This window comes from Tenrec ecaudatus, chromosome 1 (genome assembly GCF_050624435.1).
Source record: "Tenrec ecaudatus isolate mTenEca1 chromosome 1, mTenEca1.hap1, whole genome shotgun sequence".
Lineage (NCBI taxonomy): Eukaryota > Metazoa > Chordata > Mammalia > Afrosoricida > Tenrecidae > Tenrec > Tenrec ecaudatus.
In genome coordinates this window covers 308,197,786-308,220,393 of record NC_134530.1, presented here as the reverse complement: position 1 = coordinate 308,220,393, position 22,608 = coordinate 308,197,786, and the positions used below count along the sequence as shown (strand labels likewise).

Sequence of the window (22,608 nt, the reverse complement as noted above, 5' to 3'; positions counted from 1 at the left end):
TGAGAGAGGGGGAGGCTGGGGGGAGACTGGGGGCTGGGGAAAGGAAGTGGTTTTAACCAACCCAGGGACAAGGGAACAACAGGTGATCCAAAATCAGTGGCAAGGTGGGTGTAAGAGTCCTGGTAGGATTGGTCAAGGCCAATGTAACCAAGAGGAATTACTGAAACACCAATGAAGGTTGAGTATGATAGTGGTACAAGAGAAAATTAAAAGGAAAGAACAAGGAGAGAAAGGGCATTTATAGAGGTCTAAATACAGACATGTACATATGTAAATATATTTATATATAAAGATCAGGAAATAGGTCTGTGTGCATATATTTATAGGTTTAGTAATAAGGTAGCAGATGGATATTGGGCCTCCACTCAAGTTCTCCCTCAATGCAAGAACGCTTTGTTCTATTACATTGGAATTCGATAAGGCTCACCTTCCTGACAAGATTGCTGAAGACAAATGGATGTATAAGCAAACGTGGTGAACAACGTTGATGGTGTCTAGCTATCAAAAGATATAGTGTTTGGAGTTTTAAAAGTTTGAAGATCAACAAGCGACCATCTAACTCAGAAGCAACAAAGGCCATATGGAAGAAGCACACCAGTTTGTGTGACCATGAGGTGTCGAAGGGGTCAGGTATCAGGCATCAAAGAACAGAAACAAATCATATTTTGAAGAGGGAGAGTGCAGATTGGGGACCCAAAGCCCATCTGTAGGCAACTGGATATCCCCTTACAGAAGGGTAATGGTGAGGAGATGAGAAAGTCAGGGTGCAGTGTAGCAACAATGAAACATACAACTTTCCTCTAGTTGCTAAATGCTTCCTCCCTTCCCTCTCACCCACTATCATGATCAAAATTCTACCTTACAAATCGGGGTAGACCAGAGGATGTACACTGGTACAAATAGGAACTGGAAACACAGAGAATCTAGGCAGATGATCCCTTCAGGAACAAGTGGTGAGATTGGCAATACAGGGAGTGTGGAGGGAAACTGGGGAATAAAGTGGAGACGGATTACAATGATCTGCATATAACCTCCTCCTTGGGGGACAGACAACAGAAAAGTGGGTGAAGGGAGATATTGGACAGTGTAAGATATGACAAAATAATAATAATTTATAAATTATCAAGGGTTCATGAGGGAGGGGGGACTAGAGTCGGAGGAGAAAATGAGGATCTGATATCAAGAGCTCAAGTAGAAAACAAATGTTTTGAGAATGATGATGGCAACAAATGGACAAATGTGCTGGACAAATGGATGTTTGTATGGATTGTGATAAGATTTGTATAAGCCCCCAATAAAATGATGTTAAACAAAAAATTAAACTAAGCAGGAGGGCTTTCTCACAACGAGGCCCTGTGTAACTGCACAGGGTGCATGCCAATGAAGCTGGCCTCACTAATTTATAAGGTGCATATGTCTGTCAACAACATTGTAATGATTTAAGGAAATTAATTTAATAAATGATACCACACAAAGAAAATCTTGAAGAGGAAAATCGCTAGTTGTGAGTTCATCATAATACTAAATTTCCAGTTAACAAATTAATCTTGAGATTATATCAGATTCAGATAGAATGAAGATCATATGGCAGTGTCTCTTGATCTAGACACCATCAGCTTGAATCCTAATTTCACAGTTTATCCCTAGACACTTGGACATTTTCTTAACTCCTCTGAGTCTTATAAAAATGTTAAAGATTTAGCACCTTCTCAAATGCATTTCTGTGAAAAATCAGCTAATACAGGTAACCATAAATTGATCTCATTTTCATTGATTTGATTCTAACTCATAGTAACTCTTTAGGACAGAGTAGAACAGCCCCAGTGATGGGAGACTAACTTTTTATGTAACTAGAAAGACTTGTCTTTGTCCCAAAGTGTAGTTGGGGTTTCGAGTTGCGTGCCTTGCAATTAGTAGGCAAACTCAAAACCCACTACACCACCAGACCTGGTCTAATACGTGTAAAGAACTAAGAAAAAATAGCTTACATAGAATGAGTTCACAATAAATGTTGTTTCTATATGTCCAGTATGAAATGACAAAACATTATTAATGTGACAAATATACTCACAGTTCATGAATTACTATGAAAGCAATAAGAATGTATACTCCATCAAAAGATGATTATTAAAATTACTTAGATAACTGTTATTCCAAAGCTTACACTGATGGTTGATCACAGAGATACCTTGTGGATAAATCAATCATGACTTTCTCACCTAAAGATACATCAAGAAGTGAGGGCAGTCATTGGAGATGCCAGACATCTTCTTCCAACAGAGTGCAATGTGAGTTATTGGATTCCAAGGGTTAAGGAAGTAATTAAATGTTATTTACAAGTGAAGAGGACAATGTAAAAGGAACCAAAGACTATTTTTGTTTATTCCTCCTTCTTTAGTATCCCCAGAATTACAGTCATAAACAAACAAAATATTAAACACACTCATCTTCCTGGTCTGATTAATGGGATGTGAATTAATTCTCATGGCCAATTTTCTTTAACTTTATACCCAAAGTATTTCCCAATGGATCTCTAAGGTGAGCAAGTGAAGTCATGGCCCTGTCCTAGAAAATTTTACTAAGAAACAATTGGCAATTGTGATTTGTGTTATTTATTACCCATTATTCTGAAATTAAGAAACTCATGTAGTATGGCAAGAAACAAATGAAGGAACTATTTTAAATGGAATTCATCAAGATAGAAATTCCCACAAGACTACTTCCTCATATCACAGATATGAAAAAGCATCCTGTTTATTCTTAGAACAATTGACTGCACCCAGAGGACCCTCTCTCTCAGGACTTGTCTACCCCGAGAGCATGCTCATAAAAAGGCAAACAGAATTTCAAATGGGAAAAGGAAGATTTTGAAGATGAAACACATATACCACTATCCCAATATAAATCCTCTTGCTAAGAATTTTTTTATTATCAATCCCTTGTAGTTAACACTTAATCATTTTCTTACCTTTGAATCTGAACACTAACATGTAAGAAGATGAAAGAGGAGACAGAAACAACAAAGCCCACATGGAAGAAGCACACCAGCCTATGTGATCACCAGGAGTCAAAGGGATCAGGTATCAGACATCAAAGATGAAAAAATCATATAATTAGGAATGAGGGGGTTTGCAGATTGGGGTCCCAAAGCCCATCTGTAGGCAACTGGACATCCTCTTACAGAATGGCCACAGAGAGAAGAGCCAGTCAGGGTGCAGTGCAACAAAGATGAAATATGCAACTTTCCTCTAGTTCTTAAATGCTTCCCTGCTCCACTTTCATGATCCCAATTCTACCTTACAAATTTGGCTAGACCAGAGCATGTACACTGGTACAGATAGGAACCGGAAACACGGGGAATCCAGGAAGGATGATCCCTTTAGGACTAGTGGAGAGAGTGGCAATACTGGGAGAGTGGAGGGAGGGTGGGGTGGAAAGGGGGAACCGATTACAAGGATTTACATATAACCTCCGCCCTGGTGAATGGAAAACAGAAAAGTGGGTGAAGGGACACATCGAACAGTGTAAGATATGACAAAATAATAATAATTTATAAATTATCAAGGGTTCATGAGGGAGGGGGATATAGGGAAGGAGGGGGAAAATGAGGAGCTGATATCAAGGGCTCAAGTAGAAAGCAAATATTTTGAAAATGATGAGGGCAAATGTGCTTGACAAACAATGGATGTATGTATGGATTGTGATAAGAGTTGTAAGAGGCCCCAATAAAACAATTAATAAGTAAAAAGAAAAGAAATTGGAGACAGGCTCGGAAGTTGTCCATATTGTCTAATGATCTGCCTCCTTGTTAATTTAGAATATAAAGGTCCAAAGCAGATGTCCTATTTTATGAAATAGTCCTCAAAGTGGTTGCGATTATAAAGCCCCTTTAATTCCCACATTTTTCTCAAAATTTTCATTCTTAAGTCAACATACTTGGTTCTCTAGACATTCTTACATCAAGCCAAAGAAATTATTTATTGCAGAGATATCTGATTTCATTTCATCTGTAAAACTTAGAAAAAGATTTGTCCTTCAACTGTACTTTTGATACAATGTTTTGTAGGTCTGACTATCAAAATTTATATTTGACATATTATTTGTATTTTAAGCATGGACTTTTAATATGTACCTGCATTTTATGAAAAACAAGAGTTTTAAAACTACAAAAATATGCACTTCCCTCCACCTCCCTCCCCCCCCAAAAAATTTCTCTGAATAATTTGAAGTCATTCCTTCATGGAAGTGTAGTAGAAATTACATAATTTCTAAGAATTTAAAAGCTATAGAGAACCCTATATCATTCAGTTTTTTAACTCTAGTCACTTGAAAACACTTTCTTCTCCTCTCAGTGGGATGCTAAGCCTCGAATGATTCTCCTTATTTGGTTAAACACTGCAGTATCTGCATCTCTTCAATTTTATAATAATTCATATTTTTCTTCAGTGCTTCCCTATAAAGTTACCTCATAATCTTATTTTCTTCCTCCCAATGAGCAAGATTTAAGCAACTACAACTACTCATGGAACAGACGAAGAGGTAGCTATTTCACAAAATGTGTGTCTGATTTTGCCAATGAACATAAAAGAAATTTCACTTATTTTGTGACTTCTTCAATTACAGTGATATCAAATATTTAGAAATTCAATCTAGACTATGATAGTATTTAATAAATTTAAAAGAACTTTGACTTTGAATATATCTTACAGCGACCCCTTTATTAGAACTAATGCAAGAAAAAGACAAGACAAAGATGAAAACAATTCATTAGTATGAGGGAGACTCAGCATGAAGCTAGAGTGGGGTACACAAGATCCACAGTCCTCTCAGCTACTCAAATAGAATGTGGAACACAAAGGGAATCATCACAAAATCATGATGACATCACATCAACTCACCACAGTCACAGGTGAGATCCCATAACAGTGAAGAGACCATGATAGGACATATACACGATTGCAGATTAGAAAAGTTTACAAGATCAATTTACGACCTTCTCATCAATTGGTCTGATTATGGCTCCCAGACATACAGTTCTGGGACCCCATTTTTCATCAAGGGCACAATCAAGAAAGTTCCTGAGAGTGAGACTGCCACCCCGTGAAATGGTATGGGTTCAAGTTTTTTTCTAGCTAGGCGAACATCCAGCAACTTATTCTGAGTTAGTGCACCAGTGGCATTGCCTGAGAATGTTCTCTCTGGTCACAGTGAATTTTTTTGTAGATAGTTTTGCTTGAACCTCAATTTTGGTGGTGACCGACCGATTTAAGAGAACAGCTTGTGGCTGTGAAATTTTGTTTCCTGCTCAGGGAAAATGCTGCAGAAACTGTTGTGATGGTGAACACAGCTTACAAGGGCAGTGTAATGGGAAAACTCAAGTCTACAGTTTGTTTTTTTTCCTTTCAAAAAAAGTGAAATGTGGATGGATGAGAAAACTCATTCTGGATATCCATGACCTTACCAAATGGATGAAAATGTCTACAAAATTCTTGCACTTGTGCTCACAGACAGAGGACGGACCATTGAAGATGGGGGTATGATCTGGACTATCTTGGAGCTTGGTTCAATGAATTTTTGGAAGATTTGGGAATGAGAAGAGTCGCTGTGAAATTTGTGCCTTGTGTTCTATCTGACCAGGAAAAAGACCACTTAGTAGAAACATGCCATGCTTTGAAAGAACAGCTCTGAAGCAACCCAGACATTTTTCCCAATGTGATGAGACATGGTGCTAATCTTTTGACCCTGAAAGCAAACAACAATCAAGCCAGTGGAAGATGCCATCTTCACCTTGTCCCAAAACGCTCATCAAGTGCAATCAAAGATCAAGATGGTGCTCATTTTTTGTTAAGCTGAAGAAGATAGTGCATCTGGAATTGGTTCCACCAGATCAGACTGTTAATCAAGCTCTCTACTTAGAGCAGTGGTCCTCAACCTTCCTAACGCTGCGACGCTTTAACACAGTTCCTCATGTTGTGGCGATCCCCAAACATAAAATAATTTTCATTGCTACTTCATAACTGTAATTTTGCTACTGTTATGAATTGGCAACCCCTGTGAAAGGGTCGCTTGACCCCAAAAGGGGTCATGACCCACAGGTTGAGAACCACTGATTTAGAGGTTCTGAAAGAGTGTGTCAGAGTGTGCAACAAGAATGGCCTGATTTGTGGCAGACCCCGGACGGGTATTACTACAACGCCAATGCACATGCTCATGCAGCCATCACAGAGTGAGCTTCGGGCCTCTTGCCCCATGCATTGACTCAACTAACCTCATTGTGACTACTTTTTGTTTCACAAATGAAGAGGGATCTGAAAGGAAAACAATTTGACAACATAGAAGACGTGACAAAAAATGAGGCCGCTGATCTGATCTCACCATATTGAGGCAAACACTAAGGGTATGCATGAGAACATCAAGGGTTACAGAGCAACGAAGTCCCCAGTGTTACCAAAAATAGACTTTGGGGCCACGATTTGGCACCCCATCAGACTCGACTGGAAAACACTTCTAAAGGCCAACAAACAGTCCTTGAACTAACTACAAGCTTTCTTTTTTATTGTTTTGTTTTGTCATTGGATTTTTGTTGTTGTTTTGTTTTCCATGTTGCTTGGCTTTACTCTGTCTTCTTTTGGTGCATGTTATTATCTCCACAGGTCTGTCTAAATAAAATAGGCTTGATTAACAATATGGAGGAGAAAACAAAGGGACCAACAGTTCAGGGGGGGCATGGGAGAAGGGGGGAGTTGGGAGAAAGGAAGTGGTGTTAATAAACCCAGGGACAAGGGAACAACAAGTGATCCAAATAGGGGGTGATGAGGGTGTAGTAGGCCTGGTAGGGCATGATCAAGGGTAATGTGACTGAGAGTAATTACTTAAACCCAAATGAAGGCTGAGCATGTTAGTAGGACAAGAGGAAAGTAAAAGTACTTGGGGAAAGAGCTAGAAGGCAAGGGGCATTTACAGAGGTCTAAATACAGGCATGTACATATGTAAATATATTTGTACATGAGGATGGGGAAATAGATTATTGTGCATATATTTATAGGTTTAGTATTAAGGCAGCAGATGTACATAGGGTCTCCACTCAAGTATTCCCTCAAACTGGCATTTCATGATAATCACTTCCTGACATAATCACTGAAGACAAAGCTGGTGCATAAGCAAATATGCCAATAAAACTGGTGAAATAGCATACAAATGTGTAAATAGATCCTAGCAAAACAATATAGAAAAATAAAAGGATATTGTGAGGCAACACTTTTAGATGTCATAAACAGAGGGATACTTGAGGTGCAGGAGGTGAGCACCGTGGCCTGAGTACCGCTTGAAGAGGTGTGCATTCAACATCACGGTTTCCATTGCTGCTGTCAGAGATCACTCTGCAAGTTAAAACCAATACTACCATATCTGAGAACCTCCCTGGGTCAAGGGAAACTGTGTGGTCTTGCTCTGCTGAATACAGAAAGAGAAAGAATTAGTAAAAATTAGTTTGAGCAAGCATACCATAGAGCAATTTTCATCAAGGGAAGCAAGAAATGTGCAGTTGTATTTTTCAATCATGCCATGCCCCTTAAGTAAAATTAAAAATATAAGTTTGGTGTGCCAGGCTGGATTTACTAGAGAAACAAATAGAGAGACACTCATATGTATATGAGAGATCTGTATGTCAAAAAGTAATTATAAATCAAGAAAACCTCAGGTCCATAAGTCCAATGCTAGTCCATAAGGTCTCTTCACATTCATTCAGCCACATGCAGTGATGCAGAATGTAAGAAGATTACCCCGTACTGGGTGCACAGTATTGTGGGTCCAATGGCAGTGGTCACATCACAGGGATCCAACAAGTCCCAGTGTGGCTCATTTGCAGAAACTTGAAGACAGGGAGAAAGGGGAGAGGTTCCCAGGATCCCCCTCATGAGATGTCCCCGTCCATAAGGAGGCACCAACAGTCTGTGACCCGACTGACAGGCTGAATACCACCCCTACATTTTTATATGTCTTCAAGTTGACATGAAAATATGTAACTACAACACTTGCTTTGTATTTTTAATTGATTTTATGGTGAAAAACTTTTAATTATAGATGTCTGATGTTTGGATAAGGGCAAAATGCAGTTATTGTCATAGGTTCTATTTATAAACACAATTCTGGAAGATGGCCGACAGGGACACCCGCATACTCTGAGAGCTCCTCCAAACAAAGCGGGATTGGCGACCAGGTAGCTGAATAGTAAGAGTCTGGTGAGTGAAATATCCCCCTGGGTCAGCACCCCAGTCCTACCCCACGTATTTGTCCGGAGCAGGGGTCTAGGTGAAAGAGGACCGGACTAGTGGGACATCTCTGGCCACTAAGCTGCCGTGAGCTCACTGGCGACCGGCTTAGGCTCCATCCCCAAACCCGGCGCCTAGGCCAGAGCCACTTGCCTGCCCTGCCTACTCCAGCGGCCCACTCCCCACTCCCTATCGCGGATCCCCACTGGGAGAGAAGCTTTCCTCTCCCGCAGTTCCCCTCTCCCCACAGGGCAGCGATCTGCCCTCGGGCCCACGTCCCTCCCTCCATTCATCCAAGCTCAGGGGAGCGGACCCGCGGGTTGTCTGGCGACCCCCACGGGGGACCATCCACCCGCACCGCTGCCGCGGACCTCTCCACCTGCCCTCCGTGCACTGGCCTCCCACCCCCGCCCGCCCCCGCCAGCCCCTGGCAGCCTAGCGCCAGCTCCACTCCTGGCGGGGACCCTGCGCTGAGCACTTCCCGCCAACACGAGCCATAGCCCAACCCGCGCCTGTCCCGGACCCTGAGCTTCCACGGAGCGCCTCGCCCCGCGCTGCTGAGTCTGCCCACCAAGGGCCCCCCCCTGCGCAAGGCACAAGAGTAGGTGCCCTCCCCAGGGTGCTGCGGGGACCCCGGCGGCCGCGACTCTGAGCCTGAGCAGAGGAAGGGCACCATTGCCCCCTGCGGTTTCGCACCAAGCCTCCTTTGCCAGCGCCATTACCCCCTGCGGTTTCGCGCCAAAAGGGCGGAGAGCGAACACCATTGTTCCCTGCAGTGTCCCGCAGCTGCCTGCGCAGCTATCGGAGGGGCCCGCTCACAGCCCGGGCAGATCAAACACTCCACCTGCAGTCTCGGCTTTGCAGTCCCTGAGGAGCCGTCAGTGAGCTCCAGCCAGCTCTCACCATCTGGGGCCCTGTTGGGTCCCCAGTGCCAGCCCTAAGCCTGCCGCAGCCCGCCCCAGCCACCCCAGGAGACGGCACAGTGGCCTGAGCCTCCACACAATAAGGTTACTCCTGTCTCCCAGAAGCATGGGGCCTATTAAAGGATCAAGGAAAAATCAACAGACCACATCACTCCCAACAAAAAAATCAGAAAAACGAGGCACTTTAACAGACCTAACGTCACTCATAGAAGAAACAGATATAGATCAGCCACAAAAGGAAATCTTCAGAACTCTGCTTGCAGTAATACAGGAGCTAAGAGAAGCAAACCAAAATAAGGATGCAACGATAGAAGGGATGAAATGCACAATAGAGGGGATGAAGTCCACAATAGAGGGGATGAATACTATCCACCAAAAGGAACTGCAGAAACTAACAGAGGAGGTAGCAGAGGCCACACAAAAGGTCACAGAAGCTATATCTAGGCTTGAGGAGGCTGAGAACCGTATCAGTGAACTCGAGGATGCTCAAACCAAACGAAGCAAGCGAGAAAAACAATCAGATAGGAAAATTAAAGAAACAGAAGACAGCCTGAGATCAATGACAGATGCTATGAAGAGGAATAATATTCGAATAATCGGTCTACCGGAACACAACATAACACACAAATCGACCGCCAAGATAGCAAAGGAATTCCTGGAAGAAAATTTCCCCAACCTAACAAAGGAGAATCCGACTCTCATACAGGAAGCAGAGAGGACGCCGGCTAAGCTAAACACCAAGAAGAACACGCCAAGGCATATAATTGTAAAATTATCCAAATTAGAGGAAAAAGAGAAAATTCTACGAGCATCAAGAGAAAGGAAGACAGTCACATACAAAGGAGCGCAGGTAAGGGTATGCTCAGACTTATCAGCTGAAACCATGAAGAGGAGGAGAGAATGGAGCAGCATCTTCCAAATTCTGAAAGATAAAAATGCCTCCCCCAGAATCCTATACCCTGCCAAGTTATCCATTAAGATAGAGGGTAAGATAAGGGTCTTCCAGGACAAGGAAGAACTCAAAAAATATACTGCAAGTCACCCGACCCTGCAGAACATACTGGCTGACTCACTATGGCCAGAAGATCAAGCTCCAACTAGAACCTCCAGGAGACCACCATATAGCCCATCTCCATCTAGAAGCCAACATGCCAGCAACACGCACCAGGACAACACGGTCTCAGATGGAAAAGAGGACAGGATAGAAACCCTCCACTCAAACGCAGTACACTGATATGAAGGAAGATAGGCAAAGACCCAAAACACAAAACAGAATATGGCAACCATGAAGCCAGAGATTGTAATAATCACTTTGAATACAAATGGGCTCAATTCATATGTTAAAAGAAAGAGGCTGGAGGATTGGATTAGAAAACATAACCCATCAATCTGCTGCCTGCAAGAGACACACCTTAAGCAAGCAGACAAGCATATGCTGAGAATAAAGGGCTGGAAGAAAGTTTACCAAGCAAATGGTAACTCCAAGAAGGCAGGAGTGGCTATCTTAATCTCCGACAAAATGGATCTCAAGATCCAAAACATAAAAAGAGACAAAGAGGGACATTACATAATGCTCAAAGGCTCAGTAAACCAGGAAGCAATAAGCATACTGAATATTTACGCACCTAATAATGGTGCGGCAAATTTCGTCAAACAAACTATTAAAAAAATGACAGAAGAAATCACGGAAACAACAATAATAGTGGGGGACTTCAACACTCCACTATCAGAGAAAGACAGGTCACAGGGAAAGAAGCTCAGCAAAGAGGCCAGAGAGCTAAACAATGTAATTAGGCAACAGGGCCTGATAGACATCTATAGAGCCTTTCATCCAAAAGCAAAAGGTTTCACATTCTTCTCCAATCCACACGGATCTTTCTCAAGAATAGATCACATGCTGGGGCACAAGGCCAGCCTGAGTAAATTCAAACACATAGATATTATCCAGACGTCTTTCTCAGACCACCATGCCATAAAGCTGGAGATTAATAGGAGGGCACCCAGAAAAGCAAGGGTCACCAATTGGAGAATAAACAACGATCTCCTGCGACATGAATGGGTTAAGGTCCAGATCAGAGAGGATATCAGGAAATTTCTAGAAACTAATGAGAACGAGCATACAACATATCAAAACTTATGGGACACTGCAAAGGCAGTCATCAGAGGTAGCTTGATATCACTGAATGCATACATGAAAAAAGAAGAAAGGCGTATGACAGATATGTTAACACAAAACCTCCAACAACTAGAACAGAGTCAACAGAACTACCCCTCCAATAGCAAGAGAAAAGAAATAATAAAAATCAGGGCGGAGTTAAACCAGTGGGAAGACAAAAGAACAATGCAAAGGATTAACGCAACTAGAAGCTGGTTTTATGAACGAATTAATAAAATTGACACTCCCCTGGCAAAGCTTACCAAAGATAGAAAGGAACAATCATCAATAGCCAGGATAAGAGATGAATCGGGGGCAATAACAATAGACCCCAATGAGATAAAAAGGATAATCACAAAGTACTATGAAGGTTTGTATTCTAATGAATTCAGAAACCTGGAAGACATGGATAAATATTTAGAAAAACAATCTATCCCTAGATTATCTGAGACAGAGATCAAGAACCTCAACAAACCCATAGCGAAGGAAGAAATAGAGAGTGTCATCAAAAACCTACCAAGGAAAAAGGCCCCAGGGCCAGATGGCTACACAGCAGAATTTTACCAAACATTCAGGGAAGAGCTGACACCGATCCTCCACAAAGTATTCCATAACATAGAAAAGAACGGCAAGCTCCCAAACTCATTTTACGAAGCCAGCATTACTTTGATACCCAAACAGGGAAAAGACCCCACAAGTGTAGAGAATTATAGACCAATATCTCTAATGAACATAGATGCAAAAATCCTTAACAAAATATTGGCCAATAGAATACAAAGGAACATCAAACATATCATTCACCACGACCAAGTAGGATTCATCCCAGCGATGCAGGGATGGTTTAACACCCGAAAATCCATCAATATCATACACCACATTGAAAAGAAAAAGGATAAAAACCATATGATAATATCCATAGATGCAGAAAAAGCATTTGACAACATCCAGCATCCATTCCTAATCAAAACACTCATGAAGATAGGATTGGAAGGTCAGTTCCTCAAGCTCATACAAGCTATCTATGAAAGACCAACAGCCAACATCATAGTCAATGGAGAAAAGACAAGAACAATACCACTGAAAAAGGGTACAAGACAAGGATGCCCCCTGTCCCCTCTTCTATTCAATATCGTTTTGGAGGTTCTGGCTAACAACATAAGACAGCGGAAGGACATCAAAGGGATCCAGTTGGGAGAGGAGGAGGTGAAACTATCGTTATTTGCAGATGACATGATCCTATACATTGAAGACCCCCAAAACTCCACAGTTGGAATACTTACAGCAATAGAGGAATACGGAAGGGTAGCAGGATACAAGATCAATAAACAGAAGTCGGTAGGGTTTCTATACACATCGGACAGGGCCATGGAAGAGGCGATTAAGAGGGAAGTACCCTTCACAGTAGCCAAGAACAAACTGAAATACCTAGGAATATACTTAACAAAAAATACTAAAGACCTATATAAGCATAATTATAAAACCCTATTACAGGAAACCAAAAGTGACCTTCACAAATGGATGAAGCTCCCCTGCTCATGGTTAGGTAGGCTGAACATAGTAAAGATGACAGTTCTTCCTAAAGCACTCTACAAGTTCAATGCTATACCAATCCAATTACCATCAACCTTCTTCAAAGAATTGGAAAAACTGACCACCAACTTCATATGGAGAGGGAAGAAACCCAGAATTAGCAGAGAACTCCTCAAGAAGAAGGACACAATTGGAGGACTCGCCCTGCCTGATTTTAATGCCTACTACACAGCTACAGTGGTCAAAACAGCATGGTACTGGCACAATGATAGACACTCAGACCAGTGGAAAAGAATAGAAAGCCCAGGAGTAAAATCATCAGCATATAGACAACTGATCTTCGACAAGGGTCCCAAAAACGTCAAGTGGGAAGCAGATGCCCTCTTTAATAAGTGGTGCTGGAAACAATGGATATCCACATGTAGAAAGTTGAAACAAGACGTCTACCTCACCCCATGCACAAGAATACACTCAAGGTGGATCACAGATCTAGAAGTCAAACCCCAAACCATCAGGACCATTAAGGAAGGAATCGGGACTAATCTCAGAGCACTGGCCCAGGGAGCACATAGGCTCACTGCAACAGGGAAGGGGACACACACAGGTGATCTGGAAATCGACAAATGGGATCTAATAAGAATAAAACACCTGTGCACCTCGAAAGACTTTGCCAAGAGGGTGACAAGGCAACCCACAGACTGGGAGAAGATTTTTAGTAATGACACGTCAGACAAAGGGCTCATTACTAAAATCTACAACACCATCATGACCTGCAAAAAGAGGAAAACAGTTAACCCCCTAAGGAAGTGGGCAAAAGAAATGAGAAGAACTTTCACTAGAGAGGAGATCAATATGGCCAATAAATATATGAGAAAGTGCTCGAAGTCCCTTGCCATAAGAGAAATGCAAATCAAAACAACCATGAGATACCACCTAACACCCCTGAGGCTAGCCCAGATCAGTAAATCAGAGAGCAACAAGTGTTGGAGGGGCTGTGGTGAAATAGGAACCCTCCTCCACTGCTGGTGGTCGTGCAGATTTGTACAGACACTGTGGAAAGCAATCTGGCGATACCTAAAGAAAATGGAAATTGATCTACCTTACGACCCAGCCATCCCTCTACTGGGCATATACCCGGTTGAAGCAGCAAATAAAACACGACCAGTCATATGCGCTCCAATGTTTATTGCGGCACAATTCACAATAGCAAAGACTTGGAAACAGCCTAAGTTTCCATCGATAGACGAGTGGATTAGCAAACTTTGGCACATACACACAATGGAGTATTATGCAGCACTGAAAAGCACCGATGAGCACATGAAACATGTTATTTCATGGGAAGAGCTGGAAGGAATTATGCTAAGCGAGGTAAGCCAGTCCCAAAGGGACAGGTACAACATGAGTCCCCTGAGGTAAGTACAATCAGCATGACAGAAATGGGGCATTAATCCACCCAAGGGGAGGGTATTGTTTATATCTCCACAGGGAAAGTGGGACCAGACTTCAACCCAGTGTCGCAAGGTGTGAATGCATTATCCCGGCGTGGAGGACGGAACCGGTGGAGAGGTCTGGGAGGCAGGCCCCAGCACCATAAATTAAGTGGATTCCTGCCCCTCCCCCGAAAAGAACTTGTTCCAAAGGACGACATTGACCCTGCAGCTATGGGAGATGGACATATTTGATCAGAGCACACGGGAGCAGATGAAGGGGCAGGAGGAGAGAGTGGAGCACAGCCTGGCCCACCAGGCCGTGAGGATGATGTTCCTGAGTAGAGCAGCCAGTCCACAGAGAGAACAACATGGCTGGCCCTACTATGAGACATGATGCCCCTCAGTGACTAAGGGCGATACAGGGGACAGAACCGGAGACACCGTGTGGGAATTGCACCTGACCTGATCCCACCACACCGAGGCAATGCACTGGGGGAGTGCAGCGGAACAGCAAGGGAATGGAGTGGCAAGGTCCCCAGGGAATGCTGAAAGTGGACTTTGGGGTCAGGGCGTGGCGCCCCAACAGACTGGACTGGAAAACGCTCCTAAGGGCCAGCAAAGATCCCTGAACTAACTACAAGCTTTTCTCTTGCGAACTGTTTTGTTCTGTTCTTTTTCAGTGGTTTGTTTTGGTTGTTTTGTTGTCTGGTTGTATACTGTTGCTTTGTGTTCCTCTGTCTAGTTTTCGTGCATGTTAGTGACTCCACAGGTCTGTCTGAATAGGACAGGCTGGATGAACTATCTGGAGGAAAAACAACGGGACCGACAGTTCCGGGGGGACTTGGGGTGGGGGGTAGGGGGGGGTAAGGAAGTGGTGTTAACAAACCCAGGGACAAGTGAAAAACATGGGACCCCAAAGGGTAGAGAAGGGGGAGTGGCAGGCCTGGTGGGAAATGAGCAAGGGTAAGGTTGCTTAGAGAAGAGGTATACTCTAGCCCAGGTGGCAATGAAGCATGGTAGTAGGGCAGGAGGAAGGTCAAGGGAGATGGAGGAAAGAGCTAGAAGTCAAAGGGCATTCATGGAGGTCTAGACAACGACATGTACATGCAAATATATATAGGAGGTTGGGGAAATAGATCTTTGTGTCTATATTTATAGGTCAAGTATTAAGGTGGCAGAAGGACCTTGGGCCTCTACTCAAACACTCCCTCTATGCATGAATACCTTCTTTTATTAAATTGGAACTCTATGATGCTCACTCTCCCGACACAACAGCTGGAGCCAACATGGGTGAACAAGTAAATGTGGTGAAGAAAGCTGATGGTGCCCGGCTATCAAAAGAGATAGTGACTGGGGTCTTAAAGGCTTGAAGATAAACAAGCGGCCATCTAGCTCAGAAGCAACAAAGTCCACATGGAAGAACACACCAGCCTGTGTGATCGAGTGGTCCCAAAGGGATCAGTTACCAGGCATCAAAGAACAAAAAATCATATCATTGACTGCACACCTCCATGATAGGATCGCTGAAGACAAATGGGTGCATAAGCGAATGTGGTGAAGAAAGCTGATGGTGCCCGGCTATCAAAAGAGATAGTGTCTGGGGTCTTAAAGGCTTGAAGGTGAACAAGCGGCCATCTCGCTCAGAAACAAATAAGCCCACATGGAAGAAGCACACCGGCCAGTGCGATCACGAGGTGCCCAAGGGACCAGATATAAGGCATCATGCAAAAAAAAAAAAAAAAAAAGATATAAGTGTGTGTATTTATGTGTATTTATGTGTATATGTATATATGTATGTGTATATATATATTATATTAAATGAAGGGGGAAGTGCAGAGTGGAGACCCAAGGCCCAAGTGTCAGCCAATGGAGATCCCCTCACAGAGGGGCTTAGGAGAGGAGATGGGTTAATTAGGGTGTGAGGTAGTATCGATGAAGAACACAGCTTTCCCCCAGATCCTGGATGCTTCCTCCCCCCAACTACCATGATCCGAATTCTACCTTGCAGGGTTGGATAGGACAGAGGCTGTACACTGGTACATAGGAGGGTTGGAGATACAGGGAATCCAGGGTGGATGATACCTCCAGGACCAAGGGCGTGAGGGACGATGCTGGGAGAGTGGAGGGTGAGTGGGTTGGAAAGGGGGAACTGATTACAAGGAGCCACATGTGACCTCTTCCCTGGGAGAGGGACAGCAGAGAAGGGGGGAAGGGAGACCCCGAATAGGGCAAGATATGACAAAATAACGAGGTATAAATTACCAAGGGCATATGAGGGAGGGGGGAAAAGGGAGGGAGGGGGGGAAAAAAAAAAAAAAAAAAGGAGGACCTGATGCAAGGGGCTTAGGTGAAGAGCAAATGCCTTGAGAGTGATTGGGACAGGGAGTGTATGGGTGTGCTTTGTACAATTGATGTATGTATATGTATGGATTGTGGTAAGAGTTGTTGGAGTCCCTAATAAAATGTAAAAGAAGAAAAAAAAAATGTAAAAAATAAATAAATAAATAAATAAATAAATAAATAAAAATAGAAAAAAAATTAAAAAAAAAGAAAAAGAAAAAGAAAAGAAGAGAAAACAAGAGAAAATGATTAGGGCAAAGAATGTACAGATGTGCTTTATACAATTGATGTATGTATATGCATGGACTGTGATAAGAGTTGTATGAGCCCCTAATAAATTGTTTAAAAAAAAAAAACAAAAAAAAACACAATTCTGGTCTTTAACACTTTTTTTTATTATTTTCCTTGAAAAACCCTGTGAAGCATACCTTTAAGATTCTTAGGGTCCTTCTAGTCTGGCATGGAGTGTCCAAGAGTCTTGATATTAATCATATGACATGCTATGAAAGGTGGCTATGCTATCTTTTTCATCTTTCTACCAAGAATCTTTAATTAAAATTTCAAACAGAAAATAGATGATAATCTACCTACATAGAAGTGGGAAAATGAACTTATATTATGAGTAGACATTAATCAATATGATTTCTTAAAAGCCTTGCAATTCTAAGATTCAATGAGTCTAAAGCAATATCAAAATTATAAACCTACGAATCATTCAATCTAGGTTATCTTGATTTTGTAATGAAGCAAAAAGGTAGACAATATTAACCTAAACTTGCACTTATTTTACAATAAACATATTGACCTATAGAGCTCACCATTGTTTATTGGTGTTTCTAAATATAAATGACAGATTATAATACTTCTCGATAATTTTTGAACACCAATAAGCTATAATTCCCAGTAATGAGACATGATCATTAGTTCAGCTCAACAGAAATATAGTACACAGGAAACTCTATATAATTGTTCATTTTAAATCCAAGGTATTTACAAGGAGTCCCAAATGCCGAAAACACCTTGGGACTCTCTGCTTGTGCCAGGGGAAGACTGTTGCCTCACCTCCTGTGACCAAAGGAAGATTAATATGGTCTTGTTTACTTCTATCTACAGACCAGGTTTTACAGAGCATGCCTGACTCACAGACCTCGCAGAGCCTCCTGCTTAGTGGCTCCTCACACTGACAAGGTCTACCTAAGCTTAGGGTGTGGAGGTTCCCTGGATGTGCTCTGGTGAGTGTTTTTGGAATACAGAAAGGAAAATTCCTGAATCCTGGAAAGACAATAACTTACAGAGCTTGGGCGGATATGATGAAGTCCATTGTCATTTGATTACTAAAAACTGAAATGTAAAAGTTAGATGTAAAATGTTTAAATAAAAATTAGGAATCCACACAAGAAAGTTGTAAGCTGTTAACATTACAGAAACTTTCTATGGTGTTCAAATCTCATCTCCCCAGCAATATTTTTCTTTGTGTGGTGATCAAAGAGCACATGTTGGATGAATGACCCATGGGATGGCATCATTTAATACTTCTTCTATTCTTATGGTTAACTGACCTTAAGAGCGACTTATAAGGCATGTGAGGTCCTTTGTACAGTAGATATCACAGAAAGATTGCTTAAACATCATAGAAAATAGGGGAAGTAAAATGAGAGATCAAGATATTGTAATGTCAGTTACTTTAAAATAATCATTAAATTTTCCCCAAGATCTACGCATAACACAGACAACAGAAAAATGGGTAAAGGGAGACAGTGGTCTGGGTAATTTATGAAATACCAAGGTTTAATGAGTGAGGGAGGATTTGATATGGGGTGTGTGGAATGAAGTATTAATATGAAGGGCGCAAGTAAGAAGAAAATAGTTTGAAAATGATGATGCAACCGATGTACAAATGTGCTTGACACAATGGATGCCTGTATGGATTACGAGAAAAGTTGCACAAGCCCCCAATAAAATCATTTTTAAAGTGCCCCCAAGAAATGATTTTTTTTCATGCCCCATTTCGTTCTTCTCTGTCTCCACTAAGGCAGCCCTCTTGCTCTTGCTGCATGCTGGTGTTTGAGGGAGGCTCCCTGCTTCCGATTTACCATCAGGATGAATCGGGAAAGTTAGCCAAACTTCAGGTTCAGGTTCAGATAGGGGACAAGGGGACAGCTCACAGAAATATGAAGGTGGTACATAGAGTAGCTACAGTAGATGACAAAAAACTTCAGAGATCTCTTTAAAAATTGGCTGTGTATAGGATAACTGGTATTGAAGAGATAAACATGATTAAAGGTGAAGGAACACCATTCCTTCCATTTCAACTATCCCAAGGTACAAGCTTCCCTCTCTGCTAACACATTTGTTCTTACTGGTCATGCAAAAGCCAAACAAATCACAGAAATTGTTCCTGAAATATTAAGTCAGCTTGTTGCTGACAGCTTCACAAGTCTTAGGAAATGAGGTGAACAGTTCCAAAGGTAAGGGTTGGATAGCAAAAACTCAAAGACAGAAGACATTGATTAGGAAGATGATGATGTTCCCGATCTCATAGAATATTTTGATGTGGCATATAAGAATGGAGCTAACTAACATCCTTCCTCTTTTTTGGAAGTTGGCAGGGACTAGATTTAAGATCTCAGTTATGTGATTCCAAAGTTTTACAGACAAAGAGAACATCACCTGTTCTTAGTTCAGTAATGCAAATATTTTGTGTATTAATGATTCTGTTTGTCAAACAACTTTGGTCTTTTGATTTGGATTTTATACTTCCTTCCAGGATCTAATATTTTGGCCAACTGCAAAGTATTGGTGCAGTTTGAAGGTGCTTGAGGGTTTTTATTCTTGATTTTGTTTGTTTTCTGTTGAGAATTTTGTGTCTGAGTGTGGGTATGGGTGTGTGTGTCCAGTGGGGAAAAACTGGGAACACTTTTATTTATCCTCCCCCTTGCACTACTTTAATTGATCTAAACAGATATGTTCTTAATCTGTTTTACTCACATGTTTAGTTAAAATATGTAGCATAAAAAATATGTAGAATAAACTTCACTGGTTTAAAGTACAGACTGTGTTTTTTAAATCAGCACATATGTGACCACTCTAGCTACATGTGCTGTTTCATCTTGCCTCATATTCACTATCTCTGGATATTCTGTTTTTGAATCTCTACAAATTTGACCCATGCAAATACTATCACATTTTTGCTTTAAATTTTTATTTAGTCCAGTTATAGTAAACATCGATTGATATGCTTACTAAGAAGTCTATTTTTACCAAAATATACTATACACTATTTACTAGAATTCATTACAACATACTAGAGTATATATGGCCTGTAACTTTTCTGAGTGGAACTTACAGTGTTGCAGCTTGCTTTATAGGATATAATAGGTTAAGCATATTGATTTTGGTATATTATCAATATATAAGAAGGTCACTTTTCCCTATAAATGTTTAGAGATATACATAAATTGAGAATTACTTTCTCAAACATGAAACTGAATTACAAAATTTCAATGACAGTGTGGTGAGTTATATAATTTACAGGGAGATTATTAGAATATAATACACAAGACACTATTAATAAGCATCCATGAGTGTGAGCTGAATGGAACATTGAGTGTATACAAATGACTTATGGTCTACATGTCTCATTAGAACCCTGATGGCATAGTGGTTACACGTTGGGCTGCATTCCACAAGGTCTGCAGTTCAATAACACCAGATGCGCCACAGGACAAAAATGGGAATTCCTGTTCCTGTAAAGAGTTAGTTACAGTCTCAGAAATAGTGGGACGGTTTTACCCTGTCTTCTAGGGTCACTGTGAGTTGGCATCGACTTGGGGGCAGTAAGAGATATCCCATTAATAAATTTGTATTTACTTCCTTGCCTTTACTTAAAATGATGACATAAAAATGAGCCAATGTCATCTGAAATTGTTCAACATAACTATTAATATTTAAAGCTACTTTGTACATACAATGATAGACCAGTAATTATTACTATATACCTTAACATCATGGAACACATGGATTCAACTAATAAATACCATGCTCTTCCTATGAATGTCCATCTTCTCTTGCAGTCATCATTGCTCTTGGAAGGAGAGAAAAGGTATGATCAATTTAACTACAATTGGTGGATTTCTTCTCGTGACTTTTTCAGGCAATCCTGAGATAGAAATCTTACAGGCTTCTCTTTTCTTAGTTTTCTACTTGGTGGCTTTAACTGGCAATATGCTCATTATCACTGCGACTTCCATAGATCATAGTCTCCACTCACCTATGTATTTCTTCCTGAAGCACCTCTCCTTTTTGGATCTGTGCTACATTACCACGACTGTACCAAGATCCATTTGTAACTCTTTCATGCACAGTGGCACTATTTCTCTCTGGGAGTGCATACTGCAGTGTTTTGCCTTCACAGTCTGTGGTTCTACTGAGACGGCCATACTCACAGTGATGTCCTATGACCGCTACGTGGCCATCTGCTTTCCACTGCGCTATGAAATCATCATGGACACTGGCACCTGTGTTCACGGACTCTTAGCTTCCTGGACCAGTGGGTTCATCTCTGGGCTCATGCATACAGCTGCTACTTTCTCCATCCATTTCTGTGGTCCCCATGTCATTCACCAGTTCTTCTGCAATGTCCCCCAACTCCTGAAACTTTCTTGCTCCAATGACTACATCCCAGAGCTTGGGGTCTCTGCCGTCCTGTCCTTAACAACATTTTTTTGCTTCATCTCTATTGGCCTCTCCTACACACACATATTCTCTACTGTGCTCAGAATGCCATCTGCTGAGGGCAGAGCAAAAGCCTTTTCGACTTGCCTACCCCATCTGTGTGTGGTCATATTATTTATCTCAACTGGGGTCTTTGAGTTTCTAAGGCCACCCTCTGATTCTCCAACTGTGCTAGACTTTTTACTTACTGTTCTTTACACAGTTGTACCCCCAACATTCAATCCAATGATTTACAGTCTAAGGAACAAAGCCATGAAGACTGCTCTAAGAAAAATGTTCAAAGAAGGAAATCCCATCATGTTTAGCTGAGACAAGTTTTCACTTCCAATTTGGAAATCAGAACCAAAATATATTGGAATGGACACCACAAAGTTAATCAAGAAATAAAAGCTAAATGAAAAACTGTTATTGGAGGAAGTTGAGTCAATTAACTATCATTGACCAATAAAAACCCCTGAAACACACAGTTACATATCAACAACTCATGTTAATATTGTAGGTCTAAATATCACCTATAAAGCCTGGTGTAGAAAAATGAAAATGAATTTTAAGACACTGACTTAAACTCTCTTTCCTGTGCCTTTTTATCAGGGTGACAGAACACTTAGTCAATTTGACAGTCCTTCCTAATTTTTAGTTTGCAGTACTTCATTGTATGCAAACACTGAGGATCAATGTTCTCTGACAAGTGATTAGTCCAGTAAGATCCTATTAAGATGCCATTATGCAAGGGAAACTGTGCTTCTGTCAGTAATACACAAAGAAGACCCTTTGAAATGTTTCTTTGTATCATTTATATTGCCTCTTCTTATGCAAAGATTTATATTCTATTAAACACCTGCAAGTATTTTAAAAATAAACTAACAATCTCATACAGATTCAAATAAATATTGTTCTACCATTAAATGAATGAAAGAAGAAAAACAGGGTTGAGAGGTAGGAAGGCAGACCAGGGAACCCACATACTCTGAGAGCTCATTCAAATGAAGTGGGTTTGGTGTCCAGGTAGCAGGGTGGTAGGAGTCTGGTAAGTGAAATATCCCCCATGGGGACAGCACCCCACCCCCACTCCACGCATTTTTCCTGATCAGGGACCTCGGCTATACAGGACTCAATTCATGGGACATCTCTGGTCACTAGGCTGCCACAAACGTGGCCACGATGAGATATAGATCCACTCCATTCCCAGACCGAGACCCCGAGCCCAGAATTGCTTGCCTGCCCTG

At 41.5% G+C, this 22,608-nt stretch overlaps 2 pseudogenes; both read left to right on the top strand.

The window, feature by feature from the left end:
- Positions 1 to 18,702: 18,702 nt before the first annotated feature.
- Positions 18,703 to 19,228, top strand: LOC142441427 (transcription factor BTF3 homolog 4 pseudogene; annotated as a pseudogene).
- A 1,469-nt stretch (positions 19,229 to 20,697) lies between these two features.
- On the top strand, positions 20,698 to 21,691 carry LOC142441416 (olfactory receptor 14J1-like; annotated as a pseudogene).
- The last annotated feature ends 917 nt before the right edge of the window (positions 21,692 to 22,608 follow it).